The sequence below is a fragment of the Oryctolagus cuniculus genome, chromosome 19 (genome assembly GCF_964237555.1).
Source record: "Oryctolagus cuniculus chromosome 19, mOryCun1.1, whole genome shotgun sequence".
Taxonomy (NCBI): Eukaryota; Metazoa; Chordata; class Mammalia; order Lagomorpha; family Leporidae; genus Oryctolagus; species Oryctolagus cuniculus.
The window spans coordinates 53,084,183-53,109,985 of NC_091450.1; the positions used below are offsets into that span (position 1 = coordinate 53,084,183).

The 25,803-nt window shown below is 54.4% G+C and overlaps 1 pseudogene; it reads left to right on the plus strand.

Moving 5' to 3' along the window:
• The first annotated feature begins 4,760 nt into the window (after positions 1-4,760).
• The window catches only part of LOC108175470 (serine/threonine-protein kinase LMTK3-like), a 31,289-nt pseudogene continuing 10,246 nt past the window's right edge, over positions 4,761-25,803 (plus strand).

A 25,803-nucleotide genomic window follows, 5' to 3' on the forward strand; every position in this document is an offset into this window, starting at 1 on the left:
GGGGCCGCCGTGCCCCTCCAAGATGCACGCAGCCAGCCGGGGTTGACCCCGGCGTGGGACCCTGCTCGTGGCCCTCGGCTGCAGACCGTGGCTGCTGCCCACGCAGGCTGGGCCCTGGGATTATCATTCTTGTGGGGATTTGACCCCGCATTTGCGGGGTCTGCACGGGCATGCGGGCTCTCTCCTCCTCTGCCTTTTGGGGGTGGGTCCCCCAAGGTCACCACGAGGTCACCCAGGCCACTGCAGGGAGCCCCGCCTGGAGCCCCAGGGCCTGGCCTAGAGCTCCCGGGCCGCTGCTGACCCACTTTGGAGGCTTCCTCTTCCCGGTCCCCAGCCTCGACCGAGTGTGGGGGACGCGGGGCACCCCCAGGCGGCGCTGGGTTCCTTGCGGGGCCCCAGCAGAGCGGGCTCTGGCCCTGCCTGGCTTAGTCGACTGTACCTCAGGCTCGGGAGCTGTGCGGAGCAGCGGCGTGCTTGGGCGTGCAGTGCATGGTGGGGTGTTGCTTCCGACTTGGCTCCCGGGCGCCTTATATGGGTGTTCAGGTCTTGCCCGTGCATGCTTCTGTTCCCTGTGTGGGTCCTGGCCACCCTGGGTTGGCCACTTCCTGCTCCGGGTCGGGGCCTGGCCAGCTCGGTTCTCCAGATGCACAGCCATGGTCCCCCACGGGGGTTAGCCCAGGAGGGCTGCACTCTGGCCCGCCCCAAGCAAACCCTTAATCTCTGGCCTCTGGGGGAACCTTGGCTTGGGGTGGGGCAGCAGAGGCTAGGACCCCAGTGGGTGGGACCCTCCGGAGCTGCAGCCCCGCCTTAGGGTGGGCTTGTATATAGAGGCAGCGCCTGGCCCCCTGCCCTCCTGGTCACTCTAATGAAGGTGACTCGAACCTGGGTTGGAGATCACGTGGGCGGAGTTGAGCTGTGGCTTTTCTGAGTCTGTGGTCCAGGGTCAGACCCTGGTGGCTGGATGTGGCGTGGACTGGAGCGACCAGGGCCCTCACCCCAGGGATTTGGGCCACTGGTGTCCCCTTGGCATCCAGCTGCTCTCGTCTGAGGCCATGTCTGTCCCTTGAGGAGTGCCAGGTGGTGCAGACCTGGGGAGGGGCGGCCTGGTTCTCCACAAGGTGTCCACATGGGTCCTTGGACACCGGGGCTGGGGCAGCTACGGCCAGGCTAGTACAGCCTCTCCTGGCACTGGTGGGTGGCCGGGGTGTTGGGGGACACCTCCGACTTCACTTCTGGCCTGACTCAGCTCTGCCCAGGGCTGTGGGGTTTGCAGCTAGGAAGGGACCCTTTGCTCGGGGCCACCACAAATCCTGGGCTGCTCCTGCGACCTCCAGATGGGTGAAAGAGGTGGGTGCCTGGTCCCTAGGGAGCTGCACTCTGCACAGGAGCCCTAGAGCTTCAGGACCCTGCCCCCAGGGGAGGGTGTTTATGGACGGGAGCCCCTGCCTGACCCTGTCTGCCTTGGCCGTGTCCAGGATACTCTGTTGTGTTCAAAGAAAGGGGGCGGCACCGTGGCTCACTTGGTTGATCCTCCGCCTGCGGCGCCGGCATCCCGTGTGGACACTGGGTTCTAGTCCCGGTTGCTCCTCTTGTAGTCCAGCTCTCTGCTGTGGCCCTGGAAGGCAGTAGAGGATAGCCAAGTTGCTTGGGCCCTGTACCCACATGGGAGACCAGGAGGAAGCACCTGGCTCCTGGCTCAGATCAGCGCAGCGCCAGCTATAGCAGCGATTTGGGGGGTGAACCAACGGAAGGAAGACCCTTCTGTGTGTGTGTGTGTGTGTGTGTCTTTCATTGTCTAACTGTCAAAAAAAAAAAAAAAAGCTGGTGTCCAGCCACTGATGATGGCCTGATTGCCTGGGCCAAATAGAAAGCTGCAGGTGGGCAGAGGTGAGGGCCCTGCGCCCCTCATTGTTCTCACAGCTGCCTTGGGTCGCAGACCCAGCGCCCATCCTGTGACCTTAGGTGAGGGCCCTGCACCCCTCACTGTCCCCACAGATGCCTTGTTTGCAGAGCCCAGTGCCCGTCTTATGACCTTAGGGGGTCAACCCTAGTTGGACATGCATGTGCTCCCCCTGCTTGCCTTCTGCAGGGGCGGCCTGCTCCTCCTGTTCTGCTGTGGGGGCCTCACACTCTCGCCCTCTCCCCATAGCTGGCTTTGTGAGGCCTCCACTGTCGCAGGAGGGGCGGGCGGGGGCCAGTGTGGAGCTGCATTGTGAGGCCATGGGCCACCTGGTCCCTGAGATCCAGTGGTGGTTTGAAGGGGATGGCCCCGGTGACTGCAGCTCCCAGCTCTGGGATGGCACCCAGCAGGGCAGCGTGCACATCCATGCTGCCTACCGCGAGCACGCGGCCAGCACGATGTCCATCACCCAGCTCAGTGCTGAGGCACCTATGAGTGCCAGGCCAGAAACGACCCTGACTGCAACCACCTGACCCAGCTGCCCAGGCTCAAGTGGGTCTGTGCCCAGGCCGGCCTGGCAGTCCTGGGATGAGAGTGGCAGAGCCCTGCCTCAGTGTCCCTCTTGTGCCATCAGCTCCCACCCAGTAGAGCCCAGGCCCTTTCCTGCCCGGTTCCGTCCCTCCCACCCCACCCAAACAGTCTCTGGCCATCGCCCATGTCCTGTCCACCCAACCGTCCATTGCCCTAACCCATTCCATCTGTGCTCCCTCCCTCCGTGGGTGCCTATCTGGCCTTGTCCTTATCAGTGGGGCTGGGTCTGCTCCCTGAGTCAGCCCAGGCTCAAGGTTCTCTGGACCTCCCATGGGAGCATGCTCAGATGACCGTGAGACCATTGTGGTGGAGCCTGGGGTAGAACCTGTGCTGGGCAGGTGGGGTGGATGTGGGTGCGCTCTGGGGCTCCTGAGGGGCAGCCCCTCCCGACAAAGGGGGTTCCTGGAGGGCTGGGGCCTGGGGAGCGACGGCCGGGCTGCATGCGTGCTCCTAGCCGGGAGCTCCAGGTTTGTGCTGGCGCCGACCCCCACGAGCTGATGCCTGGGCCACACCCCCGTGCACGAGGGCCCCTTGGAAGGCACCCTCTGAACCAGGCCTTGGGGTGGTGGGGGTGGGCTGTGGGGAGCCAACCCCTCCTCTCCTGCCCCTTGCTGACCTCTCGTGTGGCCTCCCAGCGGGCACTGGCACGACTTCCGTGCAGAGCGGGGAGTCCTGGGTGCGGCTCACCTGTACCTTCAACAACAGCGCCACGGGAGTCACCAGGCACCGCTGGCTGAAACGGGGGCAAGCTGCTGAAGGAGGACAACCTGCAGGACCTGAGCACCGAGTTGAGTGAGTGCCGGCTGTGCCGAGGCGGTGGACCAGGTCTGCTCAGGGCTGCGGGCCAGCGGGCCAGCGTCTCAGCCCTGATCCTGCTCCCAGGGGGCCCAGGACCTGGACCTCTGTCAAACACACAAGGTGCGACAAGGCCTCAGGACTCTGCTAAGGCCAGGTCCTATCCAGAGTACCTGCTGGCCCCTGTCCTGCATGGCATGTTCAGTCGGTGGTCAGTGACAGGGCAGCACCCACCTTGCTGTGTGTCCTGCCTCTGTGGCTCCAGGCTCAGGTGTGTAACCTGCATCTGCAGCCTAAGTGGATGGGGCAGGTGTTCTCATTGGTGGCCCGGCTGGGGGCACAGGTTGTGGTGTCAAGAACCTGGTGACCTCTGGGCCTCTGCTGTGGGCATGGCAGGCCCTTGAGCTGGCTGTGTCCACCTCTCCTGGTGCCCAGATGCACCTCAGGGCTCTGGCAGCTGGCCTACCCAGCACATCCCCATGGTGGACATACAGAGCCCACTTTGGCTGGAGCATACCTCTGCTGGGTGGGCCGTGGCACTGCCAGTCCCGCCACCGAGAGCCTGCAGGGAGACAGCTGCCCTGTGGCCAGCACAGAGTCCCCAGGGTGTGGGGCAGTCCGGCAGGGCACGGGATGGCACGCCAGCCCGCACACCCTCTGCACCCGGCCGGCATCTGCAGGTGCAGGGACCTCTTGAACTTCTACCCTTGGAAACAGACCCCAGCAGGTAACACCTTGGTGGCCCAGCAGGACCACAGGTGGCGGGGTGGGGGGGTGGGGGGCAGGCTCCAACCTGCTGAGTGGCAGACCCCTCACTGCCCCTTCCTCACCCATTCTGTGGGAGCCAGGGGAGGAGGCCAAGATCGCTGGGGTCCCTGGCTTCAGCCCCAGAGGCTGGGAAGAGGGGGAGACCCAGGGGCTGAGCCCTGTGGCCCTGGCACCCCGTCAAGGTCCTTGCTGGGCTCCAGCACACTGTTGCGGGGGTAGGGGGGTCTCCAGAGCCCGTGATAACCACGACCACCACCGTCTTCGTGCTGGACTCTTCCTCGGTTCCCCACTGCGCAGGTCCTGGGGAGGGGGAGACCCACGGGTCCCCCAGTGGCCTGCTCTCCCCGCATACCTCAGGAGTCTGTGCCCAGAGCGCGCCTGATGGCCGCGATGAACGCACTTTTGTGGCGGAAATTTGCTGGCCGAGCCGTAACCTTGTGCTTGTCCTTCGCTCGGCGGTGCAGGCCTCAATTTGCCCTCGGCTGCCTCCGGGGGCCCAGGGCTGCATAACCTTGGGCGTCCGACCCAGCGGCCTCAGTTTCCTCCTCCAGAGCGCGGCGCGCGGGCAGGGGGTGTAGTCAGAGGCGGGGCGACCGCCCCCAACCTCAGCCCCGCCATCGAGACTCCGCCTCCCTCCCTCAGGCTCGGGCCGGTGGTGGTGGCGGCGGCGGCTGCTCCGCTCCACACTGCCCGGTGCCGCCTCGCTATGGACGCGCGTGGGGGCGGCGGGCGGCCCGGGGAGAGTCAGGGCGAGACCCCAGCACCGCCTCCGCCGCAGCCCGCGCCCCCCCCCCCCAAGCAGCAGTCCCCGCTGCCCGCGCCGTACCCTTGACCCCGCGCCCCTAGCGGAGCCTGCCCGGCCCCGGCCCGAGGCCACGGCCCCCAGGGCAGCTCACGAGGGCGGCTCACGCGCCCGGTTCCGTAGCCGCGACAGCTGGTGCGGCGGCCTGGGCACCCCCGGCGCGGCTAGCGCGGCCAAGGGCAGCCCGAATGGCGAGTGCGGGCGGGCGCGGCGAGCCGCAGTACAACCCCGCGGGGCCCGAGGGCCCGGCGCGCGGCCCCAAGGTGGTGGTCTCGTGCAGCGGGGCGACCGCTGGCGCGGGGCCGGCGGTGGAGGCAGCGAGGACGCGGGGGGGGGGGGGGGCAGGGGAACCGCGGGGCAGCCAGGTCAGCTTCATGCAGTGCCAACTGGGCGCGCTCCTGCAGCCTGGTGTCAAATTTTCGCTGTGCATGTTCCACAGCCAGAAGGCGGTGGACTGCGAACAAGAGCTGCGCTGACTGGTGGGCCTCCTTCTGTAGGGGAAGGTCCTGGCCCCAGCTCTGCCCACCCTGCAGCTCTACGTGGGCCTCTTCCAGTCCACAGCACATATGTGCCACGCTGCTGAAAGACAGGGGGCAGGGGCCACATCCTCCAGTCCCCCACGGTGGCTGCTGGGTGGCCATGGCAGGGGTCAGTCACCAGCCTCTCCTAGGGAGTGTGGGAGGAGGGATCAGGGTGGCTGGGGGCCCTCCTCCCCTGTTTCTTCCCCAACTCCCTGCTCGGGAAACTTGCCCTACTGTGACCTAGGGGTCCCTGCTCAGCTTCCTGCTGCCCAGCCTCTGACCCTCACCCCACATCCAGCCATCCCAGGGCACCTGAGCCACAGCCCTGCGCCCCCCCACCCCTGCCTGTGGTGCCCCAGGATGGTCTCATCGCTGCTGCTGCCCCAGGCTTCTCTGGCCAGTGAGTGTCCCTGGCAGGGGAGGTGGCATCTCTGTCTCTTAATCTGTGACACCTGCTGTGCAGCCCCAGCTCAGACCCTAATCCCTCTAATCCCTCCAGGATTTACTCCCTGATTCCTGGCTGCCTCCCGCAGCACTCCAACCTCACACCCCGCGGGGAAGACCTGGTCTCCATGCTGGGGTCTCAGCAGGAGCTGAGGACCCCTGGGGCTGAGCAGCAGAGCTGCGAGCTGACCCCTCACAGCCTGATGCGCCTCAGTTTCCCCTCCATCACCTGAGCTGGTGTCTGATCAGCCAGCTGCCATGGGGCCAGATGACCTTTGGGGTCAGGGAGCTCCCAAGGCCAGACGGTGACCCAGGGGCCTGAGCAGGAAAGTGGCTGGTCTAGGCTACACAGTGGGGGTTGAAGTGAGGGCTGGGTCTTCCCAACATTGCAGGTGCTTCCCCGTGGCCCTGTCTCTGGGACCAGAAGCCTCTGCCCCCACCCCCGCAGTGCCCAGGTCACTGGTGGGCAGTGGCCAGCCCGGGCCAGCCTGAGTTGGGCCCTGGCCAGCCTCCGGCTCTCGCAGACAGAGCTGCTGTGCATGCCTGGGTATAAATTGCTTTTCAATGATTTTGTCTTTCTTTTGGGTGATTTCCTCAGGATCCGACCCTGAGGTAGTTGCCAGGCACCACTTGGGCCGTGCTGGGGAGGGGCGGGGCCTGCGAGAGCTCTTGCCCGGGACAACATCCGGGCCTTCCTCTGCCTGCATTGAGCTAGGGCGGTGGGTTCAGGCCCAGCCCTTCTCATGGCTGCCTGCTCAGCCATGGGACGGCTGCCGTGGGCGGCCTCTGCCCCACCCCCAAGCTCCCATGAAGCTCCTCAGCCTCCCCATCAGTGCTACCATGAAGCCCCCGACCCTCTTCCCCCAACCCCAAATCCTGTGTGGAGCCCCTGACCCTCTCCACCCCCCCGCCCCCGTAGAGTCCCTGACACCCCCCCCCCCCCGGTGCTCCCAGAGAGTCCCTGACCCTCCCCCAGCAGTGCTCCCGGAGAGTCCCTGATACCCCCACCAGTGCCTCAGAGAGTCCCTGATCCCCACCACCAGTGCTCCCGGAGAGTCCCTGACCCCCCCCCACCAGTGCTCCGGGAGAGTCCCTGACCCCCCCACCAGTGCTCCCGGAGAGTCCCTGACCCCCCCACCATTGCTCCTGGAGAGTCCCTGATCCCCCACCACCAGTGTTCCCATGAAGCTCCACACCCTCTGTCTCTCCCTTGGTTCTAGGCCCGCAAACCGCTGCATGGTTTGAAAACGACTCGGTTGCCAACTTAGTCTGCTTTACTTAAAAACTATTTGACCGAAACGCAGAGGCAGACAGGTGTTCCCCAGAGGCTGGGACCTGCAGAGAGGGAGGATGCGGGCGTCCCAGGCTCTTCGCAACCGGACAAGCAGCTTGGGGCAGGGCATGGAAGGCAGGGCCGGTGGGAGCGGGCCCTGGAAGTAGGTGGGGCCACTGGGGCGGGGCCTAACCTGAGTCTGTGTCCCTGGCTTCCTGGCGTTCTGGCCCAGTGGGGGAAGCCAGATCGGCTCGACTTGGACCTCAGACGCTGGGAGCCTTCTGCCCTCCTGGGTGCCCGGTGGGCGTCTTTTTATGTGGGAAAGACTGACACTGCACACTGGCCCAGGGCCGTGGGGCTGTAACTACACCGAGACAGGCTGGGCGGGTGGGGGCGGTTGTGATGGAGGCGAGGGTCCCTCGGTGCCGGACGGCGGGGAGTTTGCAGGGGGCCAGGCAGCCAGGCCAGCAGGCTGCAGCGGGGGAGTGGGTGCCCGGCACAGAGGGCTGGCAGCCTGGCCGGCGCTGGGCCGAGATGACTCTCTGGAGACGTCTCCCTGTGCAGGGGAAGCCTTGCGTGCAGGGGCTCCCGCGGGCCCAGGTGTGCTGGCCTTCGAGGGCAGGTGTTCAGCGTACGGCCCCCCAGCAAGAGGCGTGAGAGAGGAGCAGCCTGGGCCGCAGGTGGAGCTCAGCCCCATGGTGCTCCTCCTCTTGCGGCCCTGTCTCCTTGCTGTTTGGAAGCGGGTAGCTTCTTTCTTTTTAATTTCTCAGGCTTTGTTTTTTAAAAAGTTTTACCTATTTTCACTTTACTTGAAAGGCAGAGAAAGGGAGAGCACCTCATCCCTTGGTTCACTCCTGAAATGCCCCCAACAGCGAGCCCCGTGCCACATGCCCGCCCCATGGATTTTTTTAAAAAGATTTATTTATTTGAAAGAGTTACACACAGAGAGAAGGAGAGGCAGAGTGAGAGAGAGAGAGAGGTCTTCCATCCACTGGTTCACTCCCCAGTTGACCACAATGGCCAGAGCTGTCTCAATCCAAAGCCAGGAACCTGAAGCTTCTTCAAGGTCTCCCATGTGGGTGCCGGTACCCAAAGACTTGGGCCATCTTCTACTACTATCCCAGGCCATAGCAGAGAGCTGGATCAGAAGTGGAGCAGCCAGGATTTGAACCGGTGCCCAAATGGGATGCTGGCACTGCAGGCGGCGGTGGCTTTACCCGCTAAGCCACAGCACCAGTCCCTTCATGGCCTGTCTTGATTACTCGGGGCCCCAGTGGGAAGGACGTGGTCAGGATGTGGTGAGGCCCTGGAGCAGCAGGATGGTAGACACGGGGACTGTGACACAGCCGTGGGTTCCTTGACCTGGGCAGGACACTCGTGTGAACAGAACCTGGCCTGTGAACCTGTGCAGAAACTGAAAACCCAAAGCTGTGGAGGCGGAGACCCAGGAGTTTAGGCAGATGATGCTGGGGGGGCAGCACCCGGGAGGGGCTGGCAGGCCGCCAGGCACCCACTCTGTCCACTGCATTGTTGGCAGACACCGGGGCCCCTGGGGTTGAACCCTGAACCCCAAGCCACCAGCCGGAGGGAAGCTTCTCCCAGCCAGGCAGCCTGTCAGGTGCTGTCCCTTGTGAGCACGTCCCTGGTACGCAGGCTCCTGTCCTGACCCCGTGCCCAGTGCTCCAGGATGCTGTCAGTGGAGTGACCGCCCCGGCTCTGGGAGGACACTTGGTGTCCCCCCTGGGGGCTGATGGTGTTTTCCCCATCGCTGACGGACCTGTGCTCGTCCCTGCCAGGTGCTTTCTCCCAGCCTGCCATCTGCCCGGGGAGGCGGGGCCTCTTCTGCCCCCAGGTGGAGTCCTGGGGTTGACCTTGGGCTGTCGGGATACTGCCCATCGTTCCTGTCCCTGCGGCTGCCGGAGCCAATGCCAGACCTTGCCAAGTCCCATGGGCCTCAGCCTCTCACCTCTCTCCACACCCTGGACAGGCACCTCAGCCCTGACTCCAGACGGGCTGGGTCCATCTGCACCAGCGCCTTCTGAGCCAGTGCCCAGGGCCCTCCCCACCCCTACTCCTGGGGCAGCTGTCCTTCAGGCCTTGTGATATTCTGTGTGCAGAGTGCCCTTGGCCTTGGTGAGGTCCAGAGGTGGTTAGCACTGGGGGGGAGGGTTGCAGCCCCCACCCTTGATGTTGTCCTGGGGTGGTCAGCACCGGCAGGGGAGCAGAGGCACCGCCTTGGTGAGGTCCAGACGTGGTCAGCACTGCGGGGGCGGAGGACTCCCCATCCTTGGTTGTCCAGGCACGCAGGCCCGGGCCTTCCTCCGCAGGTTTTACAGGACTTCACCATGCTGCTGCTCATGGTGGGCAACCTGATCAACATCCCTAGGGCATCACCTTCTTCAGGAGGAGACCACTGCCCCCTGGATCGTCTTCAGCGTGGTCTCTGACACATTCTTCCTCCTGGACCTGGCGCTCAACTTCCGCACGGGCATCGTGGTGGAGGACAACACGGAGATCATCCTGGACCCTGAAAAGATCAAGCGCAGGTACCTGCGCACGTGGTTCTTGATGGTCTTCGTGTCCTCCATCCCCGTGGACTACATCTTCCTCATCGTGGAGAAGGGCATCGACTCTGAGGTCTGCAAGATGGCGTGCGCCCTGCACATCATGAGCTTCACCAAGATCCTCAGCCTGCTGCACCTGCTGTGGCTGTCACGGCTACATCCACCAGTGGGGGGAAGAGGGGCGGGGTGGGGCCTCGGGGCGTGGCCTTGCAGCACCAGTGGGAGGAGGGGCTGGGCGGGGCCTCTTGGTGGTGGGGCGTGTACTCAAACCAGTGGAAAGAGGTTTGCGGCGGGGTCTGTGCAGCACCAGTGGGAGGTGTGGGGAGGGGCCTCAGGGGTGGAGCCTCGTGAAGGCGGGGCCTATACACGCACTAGTGGGAGGTGGGGGCGGGGCCTGTGCACACACCAGTGGGAGGAGGTGAGGGTGGGGCTCTGATCGGGCAGGGGTATGAGGGGCACACTGGCAGGGGTGGAAGGAGGCAGTGGTGGCCCCAGCTGCAGAGGCAGGCTTCTGGCTGTAGGGATGGAGCCATGAGGGCCTCCAGCCATGGTCTTGACCTTGATGGGGACCAGGGTGAGGCAGGGCCAGGGTGTTGGGGAAGCTGGGGTTAGAAGGGGGACCAGGGACAGTCCCCTCGCCCTGTAGTCCCGCCTCCAGCCCTGGACCCAAAGGGACCCCACTCCCACCATGCCTCGCAGGGCTGGGAGTCCAGGGCACCAGGGTGGCCTGGGAGGTGGCGGGGCGGGACCACATGTGAGGCCTGCGGCGCCCCGGCACCTCTCGTCCAGTTCCTGCTTCGGGATGATGGCTTCCCCGGGGCTGACCCCAATGAGGTGCTAAGGATCTCTGAGAGCAGCCGCGGCCTGAACCTCCAGTGCTGTGGGAGATGGCTCGGCGGGGGGCGGGCTGGGGCGGGGCGGCGTAGCGCCCCCTGGCAGCCCGCGTCCGCGCCCCCGGGCCGCCATGCCAACCCTTCCGATCCCGTCTACAAGGCGCTGTCCACACCTAGCGTGCTGCCCGTCATCAGTGCCCGCAGCCCCTCAGTGAGCAGCGAGTACTACATGCACCTGTAGGAGCGCGGCTCCCACCCGGAGCCCTTCTTCCCCAATGATTGGGACCCTCTGGACCCAGGCGTGCCTGCCCCTCAGGCCCCTCCCGTGGTCCCCCAGCTAGTGGCCTTCCCCTTCTTCTGGTGCCTCGGCCCTTCCCGGCCCAGTCCTCTGCATCAGGCAGCTTCCTGCTGAGCAGCTGAGTTCCCAGGGGCTGGGGCGCGGGGAAGACGTTGGCGGGAGACTTTGCCGAAGTGCTGGGGGAGTGAGGAGGAGGAGGGCAGCTCTCCCGCGAGGACAGCAGCACCCTTGGGGGGAAGCCCCAGCCGCGAGGGCCCCTGCCGTGTCCCTGTGCAGCCACAAGGGGGCCTCCTGCTCCTGCCTGCCGCTGGAGCCTCATTAAGTTGTGGGCGGTTGGCCGTTGGCAGTTGGAGGGGACACCCTGCAGTTGGCTGTCCCCACCCCCTACCGAGGACGACGACTCCCTGCGGGCAGAACAGGGCTCCCTGGCCAGCCTCCCCCAGCCTCGAGGGCCCGTGCCGTGCCCCCTGTGCAGCCGCAAGGGGGCCTGCTCCTGCCAGCCGCTGGAGCCTCATTAAGTTGTTGGCGGTTGGCAGTTGGAAGGGGCACCCTGCAGTTGGCTCTCCCCACCCCGCACCGAGGACGACTCCTCCCTGTGGGCAGAACAGGGCTCCCTGGCCACCCTCCCCCAGCCCCCCTGTGTTTCTGGACCTCCTCATGAAAGCAGCAGCCCCCAGTACCCCGAGCGGGGGCCTCCTCCCACTCCTCGACCAACTCCCCGCCCCGCCGCCACCGCTACCACCTTCCCAGGCACCCGTGGACCTGGCTGCGTCCCCCGAACCCCCCACCCCATGGCCAATCCCAGCTCAGGTCCGTTCTCTCGGGTTCCCAAGCCAGGGGACAGCGGCTACGAGACCAAGACCCTTTTCTCCCCCTGAGGGGAGTCTTCCTAGGTGAGGGGCGGCCGAGGAGGAGGAAGGGGCCCCTCTGCTATGGGCTCCCCCGAGCCACCCGACCCAGGAGCGCCCCGGCCGCCCGCAGACCCGGGTCCCTTCCTGCTCCTGGGGTCCCAGGAGAAGCTGACCTTCGTAGTCCAAGTGAGCACAGAGCAGCTGCTGATGTCCCTGCGGGAGGACTTGACAAGGAACTTGCTAGGGGACAAGGGGCGGACACCCCGGGAGGCAGGACCCAGGAAGGCCAGGAGAAGCCCCGGGAACAGAGAGAAAGCCCCGGGGCCTGAACATGGACCTGCCAGCCCTGGGCAGCAGGAAGAGAGCCCCAAGCCTGAGGCTTCCCGTGAACGGGGCGACAGCGCTGGAGAGCGGGGCACAGAGAGTCCCCGATGAGGGGAAGGAGGCGGCGGCGAATGGGGGCCCAGGGTCCCCCTAGAGAGCAAACACTGGAGAATAGGGAGCTGACGCCCCCAAGGAGGGAGGAGAAAGCATCAGAGAATGGGGGCCTGAGACTGCCCAGGAGCGAAGAAGCCACCAGAGACTAGGGCGCGGGGAGCCCCAGGACCTGGGAGAAGATGGAGGAGAATAGGGACCAGATTCAGAGCACTCGCCGGAGAGAGCCCCCACAGCTGGCATGGCGGCTTCACCCCAGAGCAGCACGGGGACAGCCCTGGCCCTCTTGGCCCAGCCACCAGGAATGGGACGCTGAAGCCGGGACCTAGAGGAGAGCCCACGAGACTGGGGGGAGGGGGCGCCGAGAGCTCCCGGGGCCGGGAGGCTGGACCTCGAGAGTGGGGGCCGGGCCGCTGTGGGCACGGGGACGATGTGGACGCAAAGGTCAGATGAGTAGAGAGCAGGAGGCCTCCGCAGCGGCAGCAGCCGCGGTCCCCAGAAGCACAGCTGAGGAGGCCGGAGCCAGCGCCCCCTAGAGCCAGGCCAGAGGTGGTGTCAGAGGGAGAGCCCGGATCCCAGACAGCAAGGCCTGGACAGTGCACCCAGTGGAGACGGGACCCCTCCCAAGCCTCAGAGGAAGGGCCCCGGGATGCCATGGTCCAGCAGGGGGAAGCATGGATACTTGGACTTGGGACCCCCACAGCGGAACAACCAGCAGATCAAAGGTGAGGAGGCCTTGAGGAGCTCAGGTGGCGGCCCTGGTTGGGGGAGGGGGAGCAGAGCCTGGAGGCTGGGCAGGCCGGGCATGGCAGACCCAAAAGCCACAACTACCCTGGCTCAGTCCTGCTCTAGCTCTGCCACCTGGGGCCCATGTTCTTCCTGTTGCATGCCTCAGTTTCTCTATCTGCCAGGACAGACGGTCAGGACAGCGCCTCCCTCCCAGGGCTGCGGTTAAAGGAGTGAGATGAACTAGAGCATGCAAAGCCCACCTGCTTCAGCCACTGCCACTCCCACATGTCAGGGGCTGCAGCTCAGCTGCCCACAGGGGCCAGACAGCATAGGGACAAGGACTGGGCCAGCTCGGCTCCAGAGAAACCGCCCAGTCCCGAGGGGCAGCTCCTTCTCAGGAAGCCCACCTCCGCTCTTTCCTCCTTTTAAGCCAGAGTGCTGGTTGTTTTCCCCCTGGCTGCGGCCAACTCAGAGGCAGCACATCCTGGGCCTTGTGGGCCTCTGGGGGAAACTGTAGGGGACTCAGGTGTCTGCCCACTGTGCCAGCCTCGAGGTGGGAGTGGGGAGTGTGCCAGGCACCGAGCTGCCAGCTGCGTCGGCCCTGGTGAGCTGGGGCACAGCAGTGCCTTCCCTGGAAAGGCAGTTGTGCTAAGGACGCAGGAGCGTTTAGCCCCTGGGGGACTGTGTCAGAGGAGACAGAGGCCCCCATCTAGAGGTGAACATGGGGAGGTGGCCCCCAGAATCCCTGGAAGGCGATGGCGGCTCCTGTCTGTCCTGGGGACGCCTGGGCTCTCCTCTCCAGGTGAGCCTGTGGCTGGAGGGTGAGAGCCAGGAAGGGGCTGGGCACAGGCCTCTGTCTCCTCTGCACCTTCACCAGGCCACAGTGGGCAGCGTGGGGCCAGCTGTGTTGTCAAAAGCTGGAGCAGCTGCAGACCTGGGTGGGCAGAGGCTGGTGCTGGCCTATTTTTTCCTACTGGGTGAACTCCTATGCATCCTCCGAGACCTTACCCACAGTTCCGTTCCCTGGGAGGCCTTCCTGATTTCTAAGGGCCGTCACCCCAACTCTTTTCTGGGGTCCCCCAAGCCCCTGTTGCTCCTCTGTGGCACCCCCAGGACCCCATCACCCTGAGGTGGCATCAGGAAAGGTGGACAGGAGGGAGGAAGCCATACACAACCCAGGGGAGGGCGTCCAGGTGTCGGGTCAAGGGCACTGAGTTGGGCACCAACAAGGTGCATCTGCCAAGGAGCAGGAGGTCAGGAGTGAGGGGACAGTGACCTGGTCTGCATCCATGCTCCCCCCCAACCTGGAATCTCATCTTGTCCCCATCTTGCCCCTACAGGCCCTAAGTTCATTTATGCAGTGATGGAGGACTGAGTAGCCCTGTTCATTGGCAGTGAGGACACGGGTGGATCTGATTGGCCAGGGACGCTCGGCAAGTGAGTAGGGCAGGCTTGGGATTCGAAGCCGGGTTTCCTCCTGTGGGGACCTGAGACCAGGGGCTGCTAGGGCAGAGGAGGGGCCTACAGACTATTGGACAACCCAGCTTTGGCATCTGAGAGCCAGTGTCACACTGTGGGCACCATTCATCCATTAACTTCACAGGCACTGACTGAGCCCTCCCAGGAGTTCAGCTCCATCTCTGTCTCCCTGCCACAGTGAGAGGGTCTGGGGGCTTCAAAAGCCCCCAGCTGGTGGAGAAGCAGGGCTTGCCTTAGGAAAGCAAGTTCCTGGCAGGCATGGGTTCAGAGGTGAGAGGAATGGGGGGGGTGACGCCTGTGGCCAGAGAGAGGTACAGGGCACAGAGACTGAGGGCCCCTGGACAGAGCGCTGGCTGCTGCTGGGAGCTGTGGCTAGGGAGTGGAGGCTGGGGGCTTACTGGAGCACAGCCAGGCCTGGAGGCCTGCCTCAGTCTCTGTGGTTCAAAGGGCTCACTGTATCTCTCCCCTAGCAGCCAAGCTCTTGTGGCTCTCACTGGCACTGCCACCGCTCGTGCTCACGCAGTTCCCAGGCCTGGGCTGCGGTGACCCCCATGGAAGGTCATGAATGCCAGGGCAGCTTGCGGGGAGGCCAGCGGGGCAGGGTCCTCAGGGCCAGCAGAGGACAGGGAGGATGAGGACAAGGACTAGGAGGGGGACACAGTGGCAGTGACAGTGGGTGCGGTGCAGGGCCACATGGCCCTGGGACGTTGTGGGCAGCCCTGGTGCCTGTGGTGGTGAGCAGTGCCGTTGTGGACAGGGCCTGCCAATGCAGGGGCTGCTCAAGTCTCTGCATGCAGCCAATGAGCCCGAGGACAGGGCTCTGGAGGGGAAGTGCAAGATGGTCTCCTTTCACGGGGACCTGACCTTCTGCCTCTTCCACCAGGTGGGGAACCTGGAAAGCAGGGGATTGAATTTCAAGTGAGATTATTGTACTTTTTTATCCTTTAGCGGTAAATACTGAAACATGTACAAAATAAATGATATAGTATGTCATACTTGCTTTCAAATACTACTTTAAAAAATTTTATTTGACAGGTAGAGCTATAGACAGTGAGAGAGAGAGAGATGAAGAGATAGGTCTTCCTTCCAATGGTTCACTCCCCAAATGGCCACCATGGCTGGTGCTGTGCCGATTCAAAGCCAGGAGCCAGGTGCTTCCTCCTGGTCTCCCATGCAGGTGCAGGGGCCCAAGCACTTGGGCCATCCTCCACTGCCCTCCCGGGCCACAGCAGAGTGCTGGACTGGAAAAGGAGCAGCCAGGACTAGAAGCTGGTGCTCATATGGGATGCTGGTGCTGCAGGTGGAGGATTAACCAAGTGAGCCACGGTGCCAGCCCCTCAAATACTTCTAGGATAACAGGGATTGTCAGTTAAAACCATGGCAAAATAATGAAAGTTATTTTCTTAATAACTGATGAGAAAAAAAACAGTTTGGTAGAATAAAAAGGCAGGGCTGGTGCCGTGGCTCACTAGGCTAATCCTCTGCCTGTGGCGCCGGCACTCCAATTTCTAGTCCTGGTTGGGGCACCGGTTCTGTCCCGGTTGCTCCTCTTCCAGTCCAGCTTTCTGCTGTAGCCCAGGAAGGCAATGGAGGATGGCCCAAGTGCTTGGGCCCTGCACCCGCATGGGAGACCAGGAGGAAGCACCTGGCTCCTGGCTTCAGATCAGTGCAGTGCGCTGGCTCCTGGCTTTGGATCGGCGCAGTGCACCAGCTGTAGCAGCCATTTGGGGGGGTGAACCAAAGGAAGGAAGACCTTTCTCTGTATCTCTCTCTGTCTAACTCTGCCTGTCGAAAAAGAAGAAGGAGAAGGAGAAGACATAGGACTGGAATATTATAAAAAATACAAATAGTCATTAAACATGAAAAACTGTTCATGAAGCCAGTGTTCAAATTCCTCAGTAATAAAACTAATGAAAATAATTGGAGCTGTTTGATGAATACCAGTCATGTTTTATTTGATTATCCCTACTACTATCATTTTTTCATTTCTTTATATTTAAATAAAGCACATATATGTCTTTATAAAACGTGTGATGGCACACAAGCCCAATTCCATAATGAAAAAAAATTGCAGACTCCAAGATGTCTGAATGGGGAAAAGATGGCTGCTTTTGACTACAGGAAAATAGCAGAAGAAAAGCAGAGGCAGTGCATCCCCAGGGACTAGTTGCGGTGAAAACTCTACAGAAGGAAGAGGGATGCAGAGGTAGTGGGGAAGGTGCAGACCTGTAGCAATGAGTGGGGACACCTCCCATGACTCCCGCAGCCAGGGACTGGAGGAGGTGCCAGCTTCGGAAATCGCAGTGTGAAGAGACTGCGCAGCCTAGGCCATTGGTGATTTTGTATGGGGAAGAGCTTTGCAGACCACACTGAGTCTGGAATGGAGCCCTAACAGAGGGCATCTTATCCACCTAATCCAGTGAAAGAAAAGGCATTTATTTCTTCAAGCTCCTGACAAAGGTGCCTGGCACTGGTGGGCAGAAGGTGCCCTCTTGACACCAGTAGAGGTGGTGCTTGCTTTTGTGCAGGGGATTTTGTGAGGGAAAAATCCACATTACCCACTGACTTTCACTTGAAGGGTTAAACTAGAGACCAGGCAACCACATAGGACTGTGAGGTGCCCCCTTCCTGTCCACATATCACAGGTTCCAAGACTCAAAATCCCAAGGCAGAGCACCCATGAGCAGCTGGCTCTGAGAACCTCTTTGCTCTCTCTTTGGACAGGACAGACATGCAGGTCAGCACCCCGTAGCTGTGACTGCGGGAATACTGTGACTGCATGATAGGGCACAGGGTGTATCTGGGTCTCTGGGCAAACACTGTGGCATCAGAGGCTCAGAGGTCCCTGATGGCGTGGGCTGGGTCACTGCCAAAGGTTCCTTGCTTACACTGAGTACCACACAGATCCATTATGCAATTCATGTGCCACATGTACCCATTGTGGGATCACCCCAGTCATTGATCACCTTGGAATAGTAGAGGAGGTGAGACTGAGATTACACCAACAGGCATGATCACCATCTCCCCTGCTGACATGCCCATCTTGGGTGTCAACCTGGATTCTCACCATACTTTTGAGCTCTCACCAGAGTTCACTGGCCACACCTAGCAGATGCCTCTGGTATTCACTTAAAGAACAGACACTCAACTTAGTCACAGAGACATAATTCAAGTATAAAGTCCATCAGAGGAGAAAAACAACAAGTATATTGATAAATCTGAAAATAATGCAGAAACACAAGAAGCAAGAATAAGGAAGACAATATGACTTTCCCAAAAGAACACAGCAACACTTCAAATAAAAATCTGAAGACAAAGAGATTGATGAAATGCCTGAAAAGGAATTCAGGAGAGTGATGATGTGGGAAACAAATTCATGAGTTAAAGAAATCCATACATGACAGGGAAACTTTTCCTGTAAGATTGAAGAGAAATGAAACAAATATTAGAAATGAAGAAGTCAATAAATCAAATAAACTACAATGGAAATTCTTTTTTTTTTTTTTTTTTTTTTGGACAGGCAGAGTTAGACAGAGAGACCAAGAGAAAGGTCTTCCTTCCATTGGTTCACTCCCCAAATGGCGAATATGGCTGGCGTGCTGCACCGATCCAAAGCCAGGAGCCAGGTGCTTCCCCCAGGTCTCCCATGTGGGTGCAGGGCCCAAGCACTTGGGCCACTCTCCACTGCCTTCCTGGGCCACAGCAGAGAGCTGGACTGGAGGAGGAGCAACCTGGACAGAATCCGGCACCCCGACCGGGACTAAAACCCGGAGTGCTGGCGCCACAGGCAGAGGATTAGCCTAGTGAGCTGTGGAGCCAGCCACAATGGAAATTCTTATCAACAGACTTGGTTAGCAGAAGAATGAATATCTGTGCTAGGGGAAAAATCTTTGGAAATGGTAAGACCAAATAAAAAATAAATTAGAAAAATTAAAAACAGCATTGGAGATTTATTGGATAATATGAAACAACCCAACAATTGAGTCTTTGTGAATATGTAGAAAGAGAGAATGGATTAGAAGGGCTATTCAGTGAAATAATAACAGAAAACTTTCCTAATTTGGAGAAAGAAAGGGAATCCAAGTATGGGATGTACATAGAACTCTTTAGAGACGTGATCAGAAAAGATCTTCACCATGACATATTGTAGTCAACTTTCTTTTTTAACTTTTATTTAATATAAATATTAATATAATATTAATATAAAATTTAATAAATATAAACTTCATTTTATATAAATTTTGAAAGTACAATTTTGGATTATAACAGCTTTTCCCCTTATAATAAGATTCCCTCATCCATTATTGGTGGGGATGTAAACTAATACAGCCACTGTCAAAGACAGTATATCTCACAAATATGAAAATAAATCTACCATATGACCCAGCCATCCCATGCCTGAGAATTTACCAAACAAAATGAAAACAGCATATGCAAGAGTTATCTGTACTCCCATGTTTACTGTAGATAAATTCAAATATCTAAGATATCAAATCAATGGATGTATCAATGTGTCAATGGATGATGGGATAAACGGTGGTATATATTTAGTATGGGCTAGTACTCAGCTATAAAAAAGAATTAAATCCTGTCTTTTGCAGCAAAATGGATAAAACTGGACACCCCTATACTTCATGAAATAAGCCAGTCCTCCAAAGACAAATACCATATGTTTTTCCTGATCTGTGATCATCAATATAGTACCAAAAATTTACATTGACATTGTAAGGTTCAATGATTGTTTAGAGCCCTTATCTCTACTGTTGAAGAATTGTTTTTTATCTTATTACAATTTTTGAAGTCTTTATTTTCTGTAGGGTTAAAATAAACTGAAAGTTGATTGAAAGAATGAATAAGAAAGGAAGGAGAGTGGAGGGTGGGTGTGTGGGTGGGGGGGAGTATGGGGTAGCTATGCTCCTAAATCTGTATATATAAACTACATAAAATGTTTTCACATTAAAAATTTTAAAAAAATTTAGAAAAATAAAAAATAGAAAAAGAAAATTGTAAATTTACACGTTATAGTAATGAATTTTGATATTATTATCAGTTCTAGGTGACACAATTCTGGTGGAATGAGTTTATGACAATGCAGCATTATTACCAGGAAGAGAGCAATGTAAAAGTCCCTTCATGCATAGACAGAGATGCTGTGAAAAAACTTTATATAACATTGTGGTTTTTTTTGAGCTTTATTTGAGAAAGGATATTCTTTTTGAAATTTTATTGAAGGTATACAAATTCCTTGCATTTCATATATTCAGATTTAGGAAGATAGTGATTTTCCCCACCCTACCCTCCTCCTGGAATACATACTTCTACACTTCTTCCTCCTTTCTCTCCTATTTCCATTCTTAATTTTTAGAAAGATGTATTTTAAGTTTACTTTATAAGATTAATCCTAAGGTAAATAAAGAGTTCAGCAAATAACCTTGATCGTATCATTACATGTTTCCCCCACTTCACTAACAGTCATAGTTATAGAGTGTACCCTTTACTTCCATTTTTATTGGCTGGTAATATTGGACATGATTTATGTCCAGTCTTATATTTTGCAAATTTTTCTTCTCTTTGCCTACGTAACCATTCTAAACACAATTCATGTCCTACCTGTGCCTTTTCCTCCACCCTTTCCTTCTTATCCTTTTAATAGATCAGACATGAATAGCACACGCTCTCTCTCCCTCTCCCTCTCTCCTTCTTAGATCAAATAAATAAATAATGTTTTCAATAGAAAGTATTTTAAATGGCACTAACTGTGACACTGGAAGCATTCACTTTCCATTTCAGAGTGACAGGGTTTGAGTCCCAGCTCTGCTCCTGATTCCAGCTTCATGCTGGTAGTGTGCATCCTGTGAGGCAGCAGGTGATGGCTAAAGTACTTGTGTCCCTGCCACCTACATGGGAATTCTGGATTGAGTTATTGACTCCTCACTTCAGCCTGGCCAAGCCCCTAGCTGTTTCAAGTATCTGGGGAATGGACCACTGTTTGGGAGCTCTCCACTGTGTTCCTCTGCCTCACAAATGAATAAAATAAATATATAAATATATTTTTAAATGCATAGTTTTTTCTAGTTCTGATGCTTGAATATTTGATTAATTGAATCAATTTAATATTTTAGAAATCATTTGCTTAAAAAGTTTGACATGATCTATGTAACACAATACTCACACACTATAAGTGGAACTTACGTGCATTTTGGTGTATGAATGGGTTCTATAATTATAATCCCATTCTGTTGCACACTATTAGAAGAGAAACTTGAGGAATGAAATTTGTGTTTCTGCACAGAGAATGACTTGTGACTTGGCAGCACTCAGGGCCAGGAAAGGTTCACATAGCTGGGCTTGGCCATGTGGGAAGTGTTTACAAATGGCACATGGAAGCACAGTACAGATCAAGCTCATTAGGCTAAGGGTAAGTATCCACCTCATTCTGACATCCTGAGCATGGTTGGTGTGTAGTTGCTAGTGATTGCCTGAAACTGACCCGCTATCAAAAATGAATTCCTAAATTAGGTTTTATTTTGTTTACTAAGTGTGGTTGAAGTGTGAAGGTCTAGAGACAGCCTTGACCAATTTAAGGTAAGGGTATATTTTCCTTAAAACAATCAAAACTCCATGCTGCTTGCCTCTCTGTGTGCAACAGGCTGCATGACCATGGAGTGTCACTCATCCCCAACCAACCTAAGGACCACCATTAATCTATACTCTGCCCAGAGATTAGCCATTTTTGGTTTTCTGGCTATCAAAACCATATAGTATGCATTATTTTGTGTTTAATTTCTTTCTGTAATCTTAATCATTTTGAGATCTCTTCTTGAAACATATCACCATTTAAGTAATTTTGATTATTAAAGAGTTTTCTATTATAAAGAAATATCACACTTTTTCCACTCATTGGTAGATACTTGGATTATTTTCACATATAGCTCTGTGGTAAGGGCTGTGGTGAGCCTTTATGTGGATCCACGTTTTCATGTATTTTGGGTATATAAGTGAGATTTTAATTACTGGATCATATGCTAATTCTCCTTTTAAATATTTATTTCTTTATTTGCAAGGCAGAAAATGAAAGAAACAGAGACATAGGCATACAGAGAAAGCTCACATTCCCTGGTTTATTCCCCAAATACCTAAAATAGTCATGACTGGGCCAGATTGAAGCCAGCATCTGGAAACTCAACCCAGGTCTCCCAACTGGGTGGCAGGAAACCAACTAATTGAACCATCATCTTCTGTCTCTCAGGAGTGCACTAGCAGGAAGCCAGGATTAAGAACTGAGACAGAACTATAAAGCAATATACTCCAATGTGGGGTGTAGGTGTCTCAGATTAGCATCTTAGCTGCTGTACCAAATGCCAACCCCTACATATGATAATTCTGTTATGACATTTTGAAAAGCTGCCAGGTTGCTTTCAGAGTGGCTACACTATTTCATTACTCTCTATCAGCAACATTCAATGATTCCATATTCTCCATTCCCTTGAATTGTTTTTCACTGTTGTTAGAAGCATTGTTCAGCTTGTGTAGTGTTATTTCTTAAATTTTTATTTACTGTTTTACTCCTTTATTTACTGTTCTCAAATTGCCAGTAATGTTGGGCCGGCACCACGGCTCAATAGGCTAATCCTCCACCTAGCGGCACCGGCACACCAGGTTCTAGTCCCGGTCGGGGCGCCGGATTCTGTCCCGGTTGCCCCTCTTCCAGGCCAGCTCTCTGCTATGGCCGGGGAGTGCAGTGGAGGATGGCCTAAGTGCTTGCAGGGAGACCAGGAGAAGCACCTGGCTCCTGCCATTGGATCGGCGTGGTGTGCTGCCTGCAGCACGCTGGCCGCGGTGGCCATTGGAGGGTGAACCAACGGCAAAAGGAAGACCTTTCTCTCTGTCTCTCTCTCTCACTGTCCACTCTCCCTGTAAAAAAAAATTACCAGTAATGTTGAAAATATTTCACACAATTAGTGAAAATTTTTGTATGTTAGTGCAACATGTCAATTCAAATCAGTACTAATTTCAAATTTGTCTTCTATGTGGTGGAGTTCATTATGAAATCAGCATCGCTTTTTAAAATTTTTTTTCCTGAGATATGCACTCATTCTGTTGCTACTTTGGATGCTATCATACGCCTTTTAAAAAGAGATTTATTTGGCCGGCGCCACGGCTCACTAGGCTAATCCTCCACCTAGCGGCGCCGGCACACCGGGTTCTAGTCCCGGTCGGGGCGCCGGATTCTGTCCCGGTTGCCCCTCTTCCAGGCCAGCCCTCTGCTGTGGCCAGGGAGTGCAGTGGAGGATGGCCCAGGTGCTTGGGCCCTGCACCCCATGGGAGACCAGGAAAAGCACCTGGCTCCTGGCTCCTGCCATCGGATCAGCGCGGTGCGCCGGCCGCAGCGCGCTGGCCACGGCGGCCATTGGAGGGTGAACCAACGGCAAAGGAAGACCTTTCTCTCTGTCTCTCTCTCTCACTGTCCACTCTGTCAAAAAAATAAAAATAAATAAATAAATAAAAAGAGATTTATTTATTTGAAAGGTAGAGTGACAATATTAAGAAAAGGAAGAGGAGGAGAAGGAGCGGGAGGAGAGAGAATAAAAAAGAGAAACCTTCTAACTTCTGGTGTTCTCTCTAGTTACCTGCAACAGTTGGCGATGGGCCAGGCCAACGTCAGGAGGTGGAAGTCCATCTGTGTCTCCTATGTGGTTGACAGGAAGCAAACTACTTGGATCATCATCTCCTGCGTCTGAGGTATGTTAGCTGGAATCTGGATCAGAAACATGGTAGCACTGAATACTATATACTTCAGCATGAGATGTAGGAATCCCAAGAAGCAGCTTAGTCCCCTGAAATATGCCTATCTCAGGATGGTATCACATTCTTAAGTACTGTTCCAGAATGTTCATTAGTAGCTTATAGAAATATTATTGACTGCTATATATTGATATCATTCACTGCAAGTTTACTGAACTTATTAATTCAAGTGGATTTTCAGTGAATTCTTTAGTAGTTCTTTTATAGGATTATGTATTTTACATGAAAATCAAGTTTTACTCTTTGGCTTGCAGTCATGAGTCCTTTTTCTCACTTTTATCACATGCTTTTTTTTTTTTCTAAACCAAACACCTCCAGTGTGACATTTTAAAAAGTGCCCAATAAAATATTTTCATCTTGCGCTGAATCATCTAGGGAAATATTTAGTCTTTCACCATTTACATTAAATATGGAGTTTGCTGCAGGTTTCCCATAGGTGCTTATTTAAAAATATTTGTTTTTACATTTATGAGGCAGAGTGACACAGGGAGAGATAGAGCGACAGAGAAAAAGACAGTTACACACAGAGCTATCTTCTAAATGCTGGTTTACATGGCAAATGCTTTTAACAGCCAGAGTATGGTAAGAACAGGAGTTAGGAGCTGAAAACTCAATCCAGATCTCAGGCATGGGTGTCAGGAACTGAACTGTTGGACCCATCACCACTGTTTCCCAGGGACTGTGTTAGGAGGGAGGAGATAGGAGATAGAACCAGAACTTGAACCCAGGCACTGTGATATGGGATCTGGGATTCCTAAAAAGTATGTTAACCTCTGAGATAAATTACTGCCCCATACAGGTGCTCTTTATCAACTTGTGTAAGTTATCTTCAATCCTTTGTTTATGGTTTTAATCATAAATGGTGGTAGGCTTAGCCAGATGCTTAAGATGATCACATATTAATTTCCATTAACTTTATATTCATTGTTTTTCACATATTAAGCAAGTTATGTACAAGAGTAGTCCAAATGTTCATGGAAAATTCATAAAAAAAGTTCATTCTGTTGCAAAATGTACTCAAATTCATGGCTAGATTTTTCTTATTATGTGCTTTCCATGAGCTTTTGAAGATCCCTCATATTTGCAATTTCATATTGTTTTGTATGAAGATTTTAATGAATTAGCATCTTCTCTCATATACTATAGATGAGTTAATATAATTTTCTTTAATCAAGTTTGATAATTTTTGTCATTATTGACTTTTTCTTAATTTGTACTATTCCTTATTCTTAATTTCCATGAAAGTTGATGTAGTAAAGATAAAGTGAAAGGAGACATTGAGTAATCTATTAATACACTGTTTCTGTTTACTCAGATGTAGGAAGGAGAAAAGCACTGCACCATGTGCTTCCCCTGACTGACTTATGAGACAAATGCAAGATTGTACATATGTAAACTGATAAAGTCTGCCCTTTGACTTTGTGTTTTATCAAGATGACAGACTGAGGTTACATTCTCTTTTGAGTCAAAATTTATATAATGCAACTTGAATCAGAAAAACACAAAAAATTATAAATGAAGAACAGTATGAACATATGATAATTTGGTGAATCAGAGTTCTTATTACTAATTTGGCTCATATTATATATCATTTGCATGCATAGCCAATATTGGCTTCTGGCTAAAGCCTGGCCCAGCCCAAGCTGTTGTAGGCACTTAAAGAATTAACCAGGAGATGGAATATACACTCTCTCTGGCTCTCTGCCTCTCTCCCTCTCTCTCTCTCTTTCTTTCTTTCTCTCTATCATTTTCTTGTCACTCTTCCATTCAGCTAAATAATAAATAAGTTTAGGAAATGTTAGTAACATTTTATAAATATATGGGGCTTCAATGAAAAGAAGATGAAGAAGTACATTTAAAATTATAATAAGCACCATCAAAACTATCACAAATCAATTTTTGGTATATAATAAGGATAAATATGATGAAAATTAAATAACTTTATTGGAAAAATCAGCAGGTTAGTAAGATATGAACATAGACAACATTTTAGCCAGTAAACAGAATGAATGCCATTTACAAATAGTAAGAAGACATTTTGAAAATTTCAACGTTTTAGGATCCAATAATGTTAAGAAAATATTAATCTACAAATTCTATATTTTCTCAACTGTGAAGTGACAGATAGAACTACCAATTAAAATGTTATCAGTAAGTCATGCAGAAAAATTCATGATTTATTTAAATCATCTTATTTAACCGTTGTATCAAATGAAACATGCAAAGAAATTATTTTTGAGGAATCAGAAAAGTCGTAGGTAGAAATTTGATGATTACATGAAAAGAATGTATTCAGGTAACTAACTCAGCTGGTAACTTCTAAAAATTTTTATTAAAATATTAATTATTACTATATTCTCATATTAATCACTCATAAAAATTTTGATTTCCATAAATGTGTAGAAAACATAAAATTACCCATAAAACATTAAAAATAAGCAAATCCAGAAATCATTATTAATGGATTTGTACATTATTCTTTCATGAAAGGTTCCATAATGAGAAACCTGGTATTTCTTTTAAGACTCTTTTGTCTGCCACAAACAATTTATGTAAAATGTTATACTCCTGTGCATTTGGTATATGCATGCATATGATAAAATATATGCCACGTGTTCCTAAAACATTTCAAATATAATAACTACATGTACTCAAGAAGTTCCAAACATCCTTAAAATGTCCAAGAGAGTCAAAAGGAAAATTGAAGAATTTCCC